General features: G+C 41.5%; 1 protein-coding gene across 5 annotated transcripts in view; it reads right to left on the reverse strand.

Annotated features, from left to right (window-relative positions):
• Nucleotides 1-13698, reverse strand: part of Traf3 (TNF receptor associated factor 3) — a 114861-nt gene that overhangs the window by 45216 nt on the left and 55947 nt on the right. For 4 of the 5 annotated variants that reach the window (XM_071607507.1, XM_027946559.3, XM_027946557.3 and 1 more), the window contains one exon: nt 5416-5540. The exons of the other annotated variant lie outside the window; for it this stretch is intronic. The gene's annotated coding sequence lies outside the window, so the exon portion shown is untranslated. The remainder of the gene's footprint in view (nt 1-5415; nt 5541-13698) is intronic. 5 annotated transcript variants of the gene reach the window in all.

Here is a 13698-nt window from a genome sequence, read left to right on the forward strand (position 1 = left end):
ATGAAGACGTACAAGTCATGAAAAGCTAAGACCGAGGGGATAACGTTTTAAAGCAAATGCAGAAACAAGCAAGAGGACAGCTGCCCTGATGCACGTGGGCTCTGCTGACTGGTGGTGCAGAGGCTGGCCAGGACCACGGGCAGCAGCCATCTCTGATTTTCTGAGGAAGGTTTCATGAAGTTCAGTCTCCAGCTCACACTGGCATAGCAATGCCGAGAAGTAGAGTTCCAGGAGGAAAACTTCGTTCAAAGGTCTCCAAACCAAAATCACCGTAAAGATAAAGTTCCTAAAATTAAAAGGCTGAATTTTTCTAAAATATCTGTGCTGGTAATTTCTAAACTGTGATTACATCTGGTTGTTCACACCCAGCTGTGAAGGGCTGGGAATCCCATGTGTGTTCCACCTGCAGGCCAGTAACCAGAAGCAGCAGAAAGAAGTCGAGTGGAGAGGCTAGGGCTGGGGCTCAGGGGAAAGCACTTGCCTAGCATGTGTGAGGCACTAGGTTCGATCCTTAGCACCACATTAAAAATAATAATAAACAACTAACGTAAAGGCATTTGGTCCATCTACAACTAGAAAATATTTTTTTTAAAAAAAGGGCTGGGGTTGTGGCTCAGCGGTGGAGCGCTCGCCTAGCACATGCGAGGTACTGGGTTCAATCCTCAGCACCACATAAAAATAAATTTTTTTAAAAAAAGGTATTGTGTCCAACTACAACTAAACAAATATATATTTTCAAAAAAGGAAGTAGTCAAGTTGAATCTTTGGAACCTCCCAAAACAGAGATTGTGGAAACCTCTGATTAGATTTCTTGATTTAAACACAAATGCCTTTATTTCACTTGCTTATACTTGAGTTCAGAAATATTTAAATTGTACTTTTAACCTAAAGTAATCATAAGTTAGTTAAATTCTACAATATTTATAATTATTGTGTTAATGAAGAAAACTTAATGCAAATTCAGTCAAATGCATTAAAGATGGTGTACGACGCAACTTTTAGTGATACATCAACTAACATTGGACAGCATGCTTTAGGGAAGCAACTTGAAGGTTACAATGCCCAGTGACTGAACACAAGCACCTCTGAGAAGCGTGTCACGACACATGCACGACAGGCATCCAAGCCACTGCCACGTAGTCTCACCTTCTCGTCCTTACTGGGGATAAAGTGGGAAATCAATGTTTGTTCCCATACATTTACAGAAGAGCAACAATAGATCCACTAAGCAAGGAGCGTGAGAGGAAGTTACACAAGGGCACTTGTACTACGGCTAGAGCTCCCCACACCTGGAGAGCAGCCCCGTGGGGGTCCCCAGGGCAGGTCTGCTGCTTAGTGCTGGAACTGACTCTGCAGCTCCCTGAGCACCAGCACTGCTCCATTGATGATTTACTGTATGCAGCATTTTCAGGCATGAATTTATTTTATTCTGAAGCTTTTTTTTTTTTTTTTTTAATTTAAATGAAAGCTCTAATTTTCTGAGGAAGGTTTCATGAAGTTCAGTCTCCAGGTCACACATGGAAACGCAGCGGTAGACGGGGTTCGGCCTCCTTCCTTGCCACTCCTTTACTCAATGGCTTGCCTCATGCTCCCTGCTTCTGTGACTGAAGTTGTGCCATATTTTAATTGGAGCTCAGAAACTGGAAACAAAAGTACATCTGCTGACAAGGATGTTCCAAGAACTGGAAAGCCCGGGGAAAACCAAAAAAGGGAAGCATCAGATAAACAAAGGAAATGGCGCCTGCCAGCAAGCAAGGGTGAGAAACACACATGTCAAAACAAGCTCCACGTGAAGCGCAGTGGGGGCTCAGAAGTGTCCAGAGAAGCCGAAGCCGAGGCTGCAGGGGGCAGGATGCAGGCGAGCATTTCAGCGCACCGACTCCTTTCACCATACCTGGTGCCAACTGCTTGCTCCACTGTGGGAGAGGGCACCCAGCAAAGGTACTGGGAACACAGAGGAGACGAGACTCATCCAAACAAACAGCATGACTGCTTATCCAAAGACCTGAGAGAAGAGGGGCAAGGGAGAGGGCAGAACAGCCTGCCCAGGCCGACACGAGAAGAACCAGGCACATAAGGGACTGAGGCCTTCTGTGGCCAATACCCCTGGGTTTGTGTGACTCAGAGCTTTTTAAAAAGCTTCCACTCAACCTTTACTAGTGCAGACACCCCGGGCCAGAGTCTTGCCCTCTGGACAGGAAGGAGGAGCAGGGTGAGGGCAAACTCCGTGTATAGCCTCCAGGAGCAGGCAGCCTCTCCAGGCCAGGCCACGCCTGTCCCAGGGCTGGAGCCTAAGGTCTGTGAGTGGAAGCTGAGGGCGTAACAATGCTTACTTCGGGAGCGCCAGCTTTACTAGAAGGTGGAAGTGGAAAGCATAAAACATGGCGTAGTAGAGTGGCTTCCAGTGTCTAAGTTGTTTAGAAGGTTTAGAAGGCATGAAATTTCAGAAAACACTGCCTTGTCTCTGTTCTTCAATCTCTTTTGCAGACTGCCCTGTTTCTAACTGCGTTTACACACAGGAGCTGTTGAGGGTCTGATGCAAACCCTTTTCTCTTCTCTGAGCAGTCTTGCTGGACAGTCTTTTGCCCTCCTCAGGACATGCATCGCTAAGAATGGGAACCACACACAGAACACCGAAAGGTAAAAACTAAAAAGTTACCTAAGGAGGGGGAGGAAACAGGGTCCAAAGGACAGGAATGGAAGCTACATTTCTCAAAATTTTATTTTGACTTGGAACCATAAAAAATGTTTTGTGAACCTGTAACAAAATTAAAAAGCTCTTCCTTAAAATTAAGATTAAAATGAAATAAATGTATCAGTGTAACCAGCTGATGACATAGTGAAGAACTGGTTCAAGTGATTAAAAAAGCAACACTTTGGCAGCACATCCCTAAGGATCTACTCCAAGAACAAGAACAACTGCAGAGAAACCTTAGGCTATTTTCAGTGATCCAACTGCTGGTGATATATTGGTACTGCTGCTATAAAATAATCACAAATACTTTACAGGTTAAACAAATGAGTAAGGATGCCAAAATCATCAGGAACCATGACTTCTAGCACAAGAGAAATGAGACAAATATAAAATCCAAGAAGCAAAAATACTCTTAAATTTGAAATAAAAATAGTATGAACACATGCCATATTTTCACTTAAAAAGTGTTGTCTGCTGGTTGTTCACCAAAGAGTCTGGAGACAATCACCAGCATCACAGCAATGGGCATCACTGGGCCCAGACTGTGGTCTCAGCAACCCAGGAGCCTGAAGCAGGAAGATCCCAGGTTTGAGGCCAGCCCCAGCCAATTAGTGAGGCCCTGTCTCAAGGTTTTTTTTTTTTTTGTTGTTGTTGTTGTTGTTGTTTTGTTTTTTGTGGTGCTGGGATGGAACCCAGGGCCTTGTGCATGCAAGGCAAGCACCCTACCAACTGAGCTATATCCCCAGCCCTAGACCCTGTCTCAAACTAAAAATAAAAAGGGCCAGGGTCAGTGGCAAGGTACTGGAATTCAATCCTCAGTATCCAAAAAAAAAAAAAAAAAAGATATTGACTCCTACATACAGCACTGCTTAGAGACACTGTGATCCTAGGTCTGGGGCAGAAGTTACATGAGTCTAGGACATCTTCCCAAACCAGGAAGCAAGGAGGGCAGACCAGGAGGTATGTTAAAGGACAAAGGACAAAGTCCAGGGAGTTCCACCGGCCAGAGCAGCACAATGAGCATCTGTAAGAATCACTGCAATGGACTGAAATACTCACGGCTGCTTTAGTTCTTGGATTTGCATGGTGCTCGGCACAAAGACTACTTACTCTGGGTTTTTTTTTTTTTGTTTTTTTTTTAATGGTACCAGGGATTGAACCCAACGGCACATATCCCTGAGCCTCATCCCCAGCCCTTTTCATTTTTTATTTTGAAACAGAGACTCACCAAGCTGCTTAGGTTTTCACTAAGTCACTGAGGCAGGCCTTGGATTTGTGATCCTCCTGCCTCAACCTCCAGAGCTGCTGGGATTACAACAGGCGTGCACCACCATGCCCAGCGATTACTGCTTACTCTTACAGTGGCTGCAGAATAGACACTTGGGAATGGACAGAGGCAGAATGAGGCATTTATTTATCCTGCCTTTCCCATCTGAACTATCCCAAATATTTAATGAAGAATTGTTGACAATTCATCAAGGAGAAGGAAAAGACAAACAGCATATCACCATTCTGCAACCTCTGATGGCTGCCCAGGCACAGCACTGGCCTCCATGCCACCAGCAGACCCATGTGCTAACCAGAGCACAGCCACCACCGCAGTGCCTGTTCTGAAAGGCTGAGCCACAGTGACTGAACCTCCAGATCCCCCACGGTTCACAGGAAGTACAGAGGCACATGTTCGTATTCAGTGGAAATGGCCAGAGCAAAATAGGGAAAACTGGGCACCAGAAAAAAGACCCTGGATTCCAACCATCAAAATGTAAGGAAACTTGCAGACAGAACTCTAATGATTTCAAGAGACTATCAGCTAACTATTTGGACTCTGCCTCAAACTCAAAAAAACTGAGACTTCTCAGGAAAATGGAATGGCACTGTAACAACAATATGAATACGGATAAAATCTAAATAGTTTTCTTGATACTTATCAATTTATCAAAAAGAGCTATGCATTAAATCTCACTTTGGATGTAAATATTTCAAACTCTTTTTATCTTCATTTTAATGTTCTAACACGTTAAAGTTTTTAATTTCAAGTGTAAAGTGCCACTCAATCACATATTAGAGGCTAAACACAGGGTATTTTGCTTTCTTTAAAATTCCTAAAGACAACTAAAGAGCAAACAGTTCCCAAATCAAAGGTTACACTACTGGGAGAAGCAGGCCTGCAACCTTGGCTGCCAGCACCGCTCCTGCAGTGGGCAACCCTCTAGGCAAGGGGAGAATTGGGGGCTCTCAGAGGACGGGTCTTTGAGGCAGAGTGCAGGCCACTACTCCTGGTTTTCAAACTTTAAATCTTTCCTGAGCCATTAGGGATCTTATTTGTTATTCTCAGAATTGAGTGCTACCTTTAAAAAATCGAAAAATAAAAGTAAGGAGATAAAAACCAAAACACCGTGCTATATATAAAGAAGACTCTTAAATACATCTGCTGGAAGGAAATTGCTAAAGCCCAAGATGAGTAAGTTCAGGGTGTTTTGCAATTAGGTTGTTTTACACAAAACAAAAAAGTAATAGCTAAAGAAATGCAAACACACTAAAAATGTCTAAAGCCATGCACGCTGCGGCATGCACCTATGGTCCCAGTACTTGGGAGACTGACAAAGGAGGATCCCTGCAGCCCAGGAGTTCAAGGCCAGCCTGGGCAACACAGAAAGACTCTGTCTTCCATTGCAAACAAACCAAAAACAAACAAGAAGTCACATTTTCTAGTAGCATACCTGTGTGTCATATGTTGTAGGAAGATCTATCGAAGCTTGACCGAGGAGGAAGAAGCTTCAGCAAAGCAAGAAGTGAAGCAGTGTCAACCTTAGCTTCTTCCACAGAATGGAGTTTCGGCCCTCACCTAGGAGTAAGAGCAACACTTGATCAACTCTCATCTGGAAAGCATCAAAGCTTCAAAAAAGGGCTGGGGTTGTGGTTCAGCGGTAGAGCGCTCGCCTCATACATGCAAGGCCCTGGGTTCGATCCTCAGCACCACATACAAATAATAAATAAATAAACAAGCAAACTAATTAATTAAAAAAAAAAGGCTTAATTAAACAAAACAAAAACCAGGCTTCTTATAGGTGCATGCCTGTGATCCCAGCTACTCGAGAGGCCCAGGCAAGAGGATTGCAAGTTCTAGGCAGCCTGGGTAACTTAGTCAGATCCTGCCTCAAAATAAAAAAGACCGGGGGTAGCTCAGTAGTACAGCACTTGCCTAACATGCTAGTACTGCAAAATAAATAAATAAATAAACTAAAAAATACAATTTTAAAAACTTTACATTTCTATAGAATGTAAAGATAAACATTTTTAACACTACATGCATATATGGTGTTGACTGCATTTTTTCCCTAACATTCATGGGCTTTATTATTTTGTTAATAAATTTATTGGTACATTATAATTATACATAATAGAGGAATTTGTTGTTACGTATTTATACATGCACCCAATATAATCTGGTCAGTTTCACTCCCCTCATCCTTTCCCCTATTTCACTCACTCTGTGGATTTCCCACATTTTTTTGAGCAAAGTATACATTATAAAGTCTGCTTCTTTTTACTTTTAAATCACTTTTATCATCAAGTGCTACATACCCACAGGAAATACAGTTTCACTAGCTTACTACAGACCCCAGTCCACTCCCATGCTGGCCAGGGAGATGGCCTCACTAGAACTCCAGAAAGGTGGGGGCCTCTCTGGTCCCAAACCTTGCCCCATGCAAGAACAACTACCTTAACTCTCATGGTTATCACTGCCTCCCTTTTCTTTCTTTCTTTTTTTTTAACTTTATTTTATTTATTTATATGTGGTGCTGAGGATCGAACCCAGGGCCTTGCAGTTGCGAGCAGAGCGCTTTACCGCTGAGCCATAACCTCAGCCCCTGCCTCCCTTTTCTTTATGAATTTATCATTTGGCTGAGTGGCCCTAATATAGACTGTTGATTTATTTATTAAATATTTATTTTTTAGTTGTAATTGGACACAATACCTTTATTTTTATTTATTTATTTTTATGTGGTGCTGAGATTCGAACCCAAGCCCTTGTACATGCAAGGCAGTGCTCTACCACTGAGCCACAATCCCAGCTCCTAACCTGTTTATTTTTGCTTGCTTCTGTGTTTTACATAAATAGAATCATGGATGAAGGAGTATGTTGTTAGTCAACACTGTTGTGGTTAAGGGGAAAAAAAAAAAAAGAATGGTACGGGGGGAAAATGCTGCTTTTGCAGCTACAGCTTATTTTCCTTACTTTGTAATACTCCATGTGTCCATATTCCATAATTTACTCACTTCTCTGATTCCTGGTATTTTCTGCTTTGGAGTGAATATAGACACTACTGAGATCTTTCTGCATGGCTAGACCAAGCTCACAGGTGTACATGCCTAAAAGAGCAACTGCTTACCTACTGGGCAGGTGTATATTCAACTTTCGCTACAAACTATTTCCCAGAGCAGTTATAACAATTTGTATTGACAAGAAAAGGGTATGACAATGGATGTGTAACTGATGTAATTCTGCAATCTGTATATGGGGTAAAAATGGGAGCTCATAACCCACTTGAATCAAAGTGTGAAATATGATATATCAAGAACTATGTAATGTTTTGAACAGCCAACAATAAAAAATTAAAAAAGAAAAGGGTATGAGAGAATTTCTGTTGCTCAATTTTTCAACAAAACTAGTAAGGCTTTTTAATTCTTGCTAACTGAATAGTTGTGTAGTGGTAGCCTAAGAATTACCTTTTATGTAGAATTTTACGGTTGGTTATTTTGAATAAAGAACTTGGGAGGTCCTACATCTGACAATCGCTGCAGAGGAGATCTACATTTTCCAACCAGCATCTCACTTTTCCCATGGCTCCTGCACCCAATTTTTTGCTAGGCATAAGCCCTCCTCTGAACCCATCAGCTTCTAGAGTTGGGGCCTGTCCAGGCAGACTCACAGCTGCCCTGGCCAGAGCTGGTTCCCCCTCTGAATACACAAGCCAGGTCAGAATCAGTGAAGTTTTCCTTTTTCATTCAGAGACTCACAATGACTCTCACTCTTTCCCAAAGAACCCAAACATGTGCACAAACAAGTCTGCAGCTGATGCTGTCCAGGTCAGCTGTGAGGCAAGAGTCTGCTTGAGCTTAGAACATCTCGGGAGGGCATGGGGCTAGAGCCTGACCCAGGCAGAGCATGCCAGCCAGCCCCCCACAGGCCTTCCATTCCACAGGGACATAACACCTGTGCTTTCAGGTAGCACTTATCTGGTGGTCAAAAACTGTTCAACCAGTTGAGGCCATAGGGCTGCACACACGCATGCATGCCCAATGTTCCTCCACTCACATCTTTGCAAATCTAAACAACACAGCTGAACTTAGTAAGTACACATTTCATGAAATGTGTCTATTTCATCTACGTTTTCAAATTAATTGGCATGTTGCAACTTCTAATATCCTTATATTTTTATAGGTACTGAATCCACAGTGGCTTCTTTTTCTTTTCATTTCATGGATTGTCTTTTTTTCCACTTATCAGTTTCACCAGAGGTTTGTCAACTTTTACTAGGTGTTTCAAAGAACCAATTACCAATTTTTACCTTTGTTCATCTTTACTTTTTTTTTTTTTTTTTGGTGCAGGAGTAGTGGCTGGGGGTGCTGGGGATGGAATCCAGGATCAAGCACATGCTAGGTAAGTCCTCCACCCTTGAACTATATCCCCAGCCCTGTACTAATCTTTCCTACTATAACTTTTCCATATGATTTATTCCACTCCTGTCTTTACTAGTTTCTTCCTTCTGTTTCCCTTGGGCTTTTCTCTCTCTCTCTCTCTCTCTCTCTGGTCTCTCTCTCTCTCTGCTAATTATGATATTTATCTTGATTTTTGGCCTTTCAACTTTTCTAAAACTATAAATCTCCCTCTAAGAGCAGCTTTGACTACATCCTAAAAGTTCTGATATATAGTATTTTTAAAATAATTCTGTTGAAAATATTTTCTAACTCGTCTTTATATCATCTTCTTTGACCATGAGTTATATAAAAGAATTTATTTTGAAACTCTACCATTTTGTTCCTGGATTCATAGCTTCAATCTACAGAGGTCATATACTATGATCTGAGAGACTTTTTTTTTTTTTTTTTTTTTGAGAGAGAATTTTTTTTAATATTTATTTTTTAGTTTTCAGTGGACACAACATCTTTATTTTATTTTTATGTAGTGCTGAGAATCGAACCCAGAGCCCCACGCATGCCAGACAAGCATGCTAATGCTTGAGCCACATCCCCAGCCCCTGTGGCTATCATTTGATGAGATGTTCTATGTGTGTATATGAGACCAAGGCTATTGATCCTATTTAAAACATCTGTGTTTATACATTTGTTTTGTTCATCTGCTTGTTCTATCAATTACTGAGATGTGTTGAAATTTCCACTATAGTTATACTTTTCTTAGAAGATATGTCAATTTCTACTTTGTATAATTTGAAGTCATATTATCAGGCTACAAATTTGTAATTGCTATGATTTCCTTGTGAGTTGAAACTTTTATCATTACAAACTGTGGTAGAGTTTGTCTGCCAAAACCATTTCCTCTGCCTCCTGGGAACACTGCTGGATTCTGCTGCCAGCCTTCCTTGCAGTTCAGCTTGGTGATATGAACTGAGCTCCCTACCTCAAGGCCTGGCCAGACCACCTGCATGATGCTCCACACTCTCCCCCAAATGCAGAGGACCCTGCAAAGTATGCCAGGTCCTAGAGACAGTGGAGCCACAGGGCAAAGAAACCTGAGTCCCGGAATGGTCTTATGGAAAGGAAGCTGACAGCCTGGGCCGCCTGCGCTGACTCTGCTATGCAGGGCTCTGTTAGAACAGAGTTGCTCTCCCATGACACAAAATACCCCTGGTCTATAAGCTGATCTGCCCTGAAGTATGATTTGCTTGACAATGCTCAACCTTGCCTTGGTTAGAGACTGCACGTTTATTTTTCTTCACTATTTTACTGTCAACATTTCTGAAACTTTATGGTCTGGATGGACCTCTTGTACAGAGCATATCACTAGAATTGTGCAAACTACAATTTGACATCTTTTTTTTTTTTAAATCCAGAGTTTATTTTCATTTTATTTATTGTGGACACTTAAGGGGTGCAGTACAATGATTTGCTATTCCTTTTTTAGAGAGAGAGAGAGAGAGAGAGACAGACAGAGAATTTTAATATTTATTTTTTAGTTTTTTTGGCGGACACAACATCATTGTTTGTGGTGCTGAGGATCGAACCCGGGCCCCACGCATGCCAGGCGAGCGCGTTACCGCTTGAGCCACATCCCCAGCCCACAATTTGACATCTTTGTCTTTTAATTGGAACACTTATCCATTTACATTGGAAGTAATCATTCACATATAGACTTAACACTTCCATAGTGCCAAGGTCTTTCTATTTGTCTTCTTTTGGATTATTTATCATCCCAGTTCCTGCTTTTCAGTTACCCAGACATTATATAGTTTGCTTCTAATCTTTTAGTTATTTAGAAATTAAAATGTGCAGCCATGTATAAAAGTCCAATATTAATACTCAATATTTTATTTTTAAATATTTATTTATTTATTTTTTGGTGGACACAACATCTTTGTTTGTGTGTGGTGCTGAGGATCGAACCTGGGCTGCACGCATGCCAGGCGAGCGCACTACTGCTTGAGCCACATCCCCAGCCCAATACTCAATATTTTAGCTGGGCACAGTGACACATGCCTGTAACCCTAGTGATTCAGGAGGCTAAAGCAGGAGGATCAAGAATTTGAAGCCAGTCTCAGCAATTTAGTAAGATCTGCCTCCAAAGAAAAAAAAAAAAGTAAAAAGCAGGGGGAAAAAATCCTACATTTTTATCCTTCTCTTGGATGACAAGGACCAAACCCATTAATTCTGTTTACTATGTTCTATGTGTGTATATGACTTGTATGACCTGCATCCTACCAATGTGACCGTGCACGGGTGTATTTAAAACCTGTGCGTCATTATTGTCACTTGACATTCGTTTTGGTGAGAGATGGAATTCTCTCCCCTTCAGTACATGGAAACCATCATTCCATGGTCTTTCTGGCATTCACTGCTACAGCTTTTGTAGGTGTTTTGTTTTTCCCCTTTGAATGTATTTAAGATTTTCTCCTCTTTGGTTTTCTGCAGATTCACCATCACCTGTTTGTGTTTGGATTTCTTTTTATTTATACCAGTCATTTTGTGGGTGTCCTGAATCTGTAGTTTGGTATCTGTCTTTTCAAATATTGCTTCTGCACACCCTCCCTCCAGTTATAAACTTGTTAGGCTCCTGCTTTCTCGGTTTCCATCTCTGCGTATCACTATCACTGGCTTTCCTTTCTTTCGTCTATCACTATAGCAAACTACACTGCTAGATTTTCCAGTGTTGAGCCAACCCGTCACTCCTGAGAGGACTCTCAATTGGTCATTATGTAACATCTTCTTTATATGTTGCTGTGTGTGCTGGGTTTGCTAAACTCACCAAAGGCTTCTGTGAGCATTACAAATATTGCTTGGGGTTTGCCTTTATTATAACATCTTTTGTCTGGTCTTCCTATAGGGCTGGTCCTCAAAAATAATTAGAAAAATTTCCTCCCCATCTATTTTCTGAAAAAGATTTTTGTCAGATTAGTATTCTTTTCTTCTTAAATATTTAGTACAATTTTCCAACAAAACCATTTGGACCTAAAATTTTCTTTGATATATTTTATTAACAAATTCAACTTCTTAAAAAATATAGAAACTTATAGGTTGTATATCTCTTCTTGAGTGAGCTTTGACAACTGTGTTCATTAAAGTTGTTAAGATTTTATCAACATGAAAATATTCACAATATTCTCTCTCTTTTTTTGGCGGGCGGGGGGTGGGGTGGGGGTGTGGGGTACAGGGATTGAACCTAGGATAAGCCACATCCCCAGCCCTTTTTATTTTCTGAGACAGGTCTCTGTAAGCTGCTCAGGGACTTGTTAATTTGCAGAGTTTGGCCTTGACCTTAGGACCCTCTGGCCTCCGCGTCCTGTGTCACGGGGATTACAGGTGTGTACCACCACAGCTGCTGGTTTTCTGTTCACTGTAGGTTTTTTTTTTTTTTTTTAATATTTATTTTTTAGTTGTAGTTGGACATAATACCTTTATTTTATTTTTTTATTTTCATGTGGTGCTGAAGATGGCCTTGCATGTGCTAGGTAAGCACTCTACCACTGAGCCACAACCCCAGCCCCCAACTCTAAGGTTTTTAAGCTTCATAATTGACAGTTTTCTCCAGGAACTATGGACATTTTCAGCCATTATTTCTTAAAATATTATCTCTATTCTCTCCTCCTCTCCCTCTGGGCATTCAGTTACCCTAATTTTTTTTGGGAGGGGGCAGCAGAGGGAGTACTGGTGATTGAACTCAGGGGCACTCAACCACTGAGCCATATCCCCAGCTCTTCTTTGTATTTTATTTAGAGGCAGGGTTTCACTGAGTTGCTAAGTGCTTTGCCGTTGCTGAGGTTGGCTTTGAACTCTCGATCCTCCTCTGTCTCAGCCTCCAGAGCTGCTGGGATTACAGGTGTGCACCTGGACGGTTATCCTATCTTAGACTAACTGATTTTGTCCCACAGGTCAAAGCTCAATATTTCACACAGTCTTCTCTATGCTTTATTTTGGGTAGTTTCTATTGCTATGTCTTGATGTTCACTCACTAATTTTTTCTTCTTTAGTACTAATCTGCTGTCCATCTCTCTACTGCATTTTTCCTTTCATATATTGCATTTTCACGTCTAGAAATTCTATTTCAGTATTTCTACAGCTTTCGTTTCATTCATTATTATGTTCATATTTTCCTCTACATTTTAAACATCTGCAACATAGTTATCTTGGTTCAATTCCATGCCTGGGAAGATTTTATTAGATGCTGAACACTGAATCTTACTTTTTCTTTTTTTTAGTTGAAGATAGACACAAACCTTTATTTTATTTGTTTTTATTTTTATGTGGTGCCAGGGACTGAACCCAGTGCTTCACGCATGCTAGGCAAGTGCTCTACCACTGAACCACAATCCTGACCCAATCTTACTGTTTTTGTTTTTGTTGTTTTGTGGAGCTGGGGTTGGAATCTGGGGCCTGCACATGTTAGGCAAAGGCTCTACTACTGAGCTCCAGCTGTACCTCCAGCTCTAATGTCATGAGAATTTATTAGGGTACTTTGGGCACAATAAGCTACTCTGTTTTTGTTTTGCATTTTACAGTGTTAAGCACTGAACCCAGGTCTCCCGCACAGTGAGCATGCACTCTGCCACAGCCCTTTTTGTACCTTTTATGTATAGCTTGGGCTTTGTTCTGGAAATATAGATATGTCACTTGGATTCAGGACAAACTGTACTGACTCCAGACTATTAGTTTAGGGCTAATTCTGCCCTATTACTGAGGTCATACCCTCTGAGCAATCTACTTAATGCCCTCAATGAAAAGTTATCCTGAACCCTCCCAAATTAAAATGAAGATAAATCTTAGAAGGATCTAACTGATTACCGCATTGGACACTGAATATTTTTAGTGCAACTTTTGGGCAGTAGAGCACAATTATTCCCAGCCCTGTCTGATGTTCTAGAGTTATTCAGTCTATTCCTTTCTGACAGTACTTTTCCTGATTTGAAGTGTGTTCTTTGTATATACATTGATACATTCCCAAACTTCAGGGAGTCCTGCAGACCTCTGGACTGTTCTGAGCAGCTTCCTCTTCTCCTATACTTTGCGCCACGAATTCTAGCTATCTTGGGTTCCCCAAACTCTGCTTGGATTCATCAGGTCAGTGGACCTGCCCTGAAATGCCCTGAATTATCAGGTCACAACAACCTTCCCCTCAGCCAGGGTTGGCAAGCACCATCTGAGGGTCAGACCCAACCGGTACCACTGTTGTAACAAAGTTCTGCTGGACAGATCTACTCCGTCCACTTGCATACATGGTGTGAAAGGAGCCACAGATGATGCAGAACAGCTGTGACAGAGACCCAAGG

Source organism: Marmota flaviventris, chromosome 2 (assembly GCF_047511675.1).
Source record: "Marmota flaviventris isolate mMarFla1 chromosome 2, mMarFla1.hap1, whole genome shotgun sequence".
NCBI lineage: Eukaryota > Metazoa > Chordata > Mammalia > Rodentia > Sciuridae > Marmota > Marmota flaviventris.